This window comes from Apium graveolens, chromosome 6 (genome assembly GCF_009905375.1).
Source record: "Apium graveolens cultivar Ventura chromosome 6, ASM990537v1, whole genome shotgun sequence".
Lineage (NCBI taxonomy): Eukaryota > Viridiplantae > Streptophyta > Magnoliopsida > Apiales > Apiaceae > Apium > Apium graveolens.
The window spans coordinates 70,530,367-70,531,799 of NC_133652.1; the positions used below are offsets into that span (position 1 = coordinate 70,530,367).

The window sequence follows — 1,433 nt, forward strand, 5'->3', positions numbered from 1 at the left end:
ATTTATGGATTTCTTTAGTTAATTTGTTTTAAAGCCTTAGTGTGTGGTGATTGTATGATAACCTAGTTTTGGTTGTGCTTATTCGTCTTATGAGCATCGCGAACTTATAAGATAGCGTGTTAATCTTTAATGAAGCAAAAGTGAATTTAAGGGTTTAGAACTTGCCATGCCAACATAGGTTCATGTGTTATTGATTTTAGCGCGTGTTTAGTGACTGCAAATTTTTTGGCGCCGCTGTCGGGGACTCGGTGTTAACTTTTAGTTTATGTGTTTGTCATCAATGATCGTTAAAGTTCATTGACTCGGACATTATTACTTACCTACTCTTTTCCTTGTCATGTTTCAGGTACTCTAGCGAGGGTGTATGCATACGCGTTCGTGGGCTCGTAAGAGAACTCTGGATCAAGCCGAGAAAGAAGCTGTAGTGATTCGAAGGGAAGTTTTTGAGGACGAAGAGAAAGTAGAAGAAGAAGAAGAGAAAGTCGAGGAACCAACTTTAGTAGTGATGGGAGATCAAACAGAAATTCCTAAGGCTTCGATGGACTATTCTCAGCCTAAGATCAATGATATTCAGTCAAGCATCATCAGACCAGCCATCTCGGCTAACACTTTTGAGATCAAGTCGAGCACGATTCAGATGATACATAACTCAGTTCAGTTTGGGGGTTCTCCTATAGAAGACCCCAACATGCACATAAGGGATTTCATCGAGATCTGCGACACTTTCAAGTTCAATGGGGTGACTGACGATGCTATCAAGCTGCGACTCTTCCCATTCTCTCTGAAGGATAAATCAAAGTGCTGGTTACATTCTCTACCACCAGGGTCTATCACCAAATGGGAGGATCTTTCTCAAAAGTTTCTCACTAAATTCTTTCTTATGGTACTCAGTTTGCACAACAAACTGGAGAATCTCTGTGTGAGACTTGGGATCGATATAAGGAGATGCTCAGGAAGTGCCCACACCATGGCATGCCTGATTGGATGATTATAAACTGTTTCTATAATGGTTTGGGCGCTCAATCTAGACCTATGCTCGATGCAGCGTCTGGTGGAGCCTTATGGGCCAAAAGCTATAATGAAGTTTATGAGTTGATTGAGCTCATGGAAGCTAATGAATACCAGAATCCTATGCAAAGAATGTTGCAAGGCAAGGTAGCAGGAATTCTGGAAGTAGATACAGCTACTGCTATAGCTGCTCAACTTCAAGCTTTGACGATGAAAGTGGACTCTTTGGATAATTATGGAGTTAATCAAATCACTAGTGTTTGTGAACTTTGTGCGGGGGCACATGAAACTGAGTAGTGTGCTATTTCTAGCTAATCAGCTCAATTTGTGAGTAACTTTCAAAGATCACAACAGCAAGCTCCGTCCACTTATCATCCTAATAACCACAATCATCCTAACTTCAGCTGGAGCAACAATCAGAATGC

General features: G+C 41.2%; 1 pseudogene; it reads right to left on the reverse strand.

Moving 5' to 3' along the window:
- Window positions 1-883: 883 nt before the first annotated feature.
- LOC141669534 (small nucleolar RNA R71) lies at window positions 884-974 on the reverse strand (annotated as a pseudogene).
- Window positions 975-1,433: the final 459 nt, after the last annotated feature.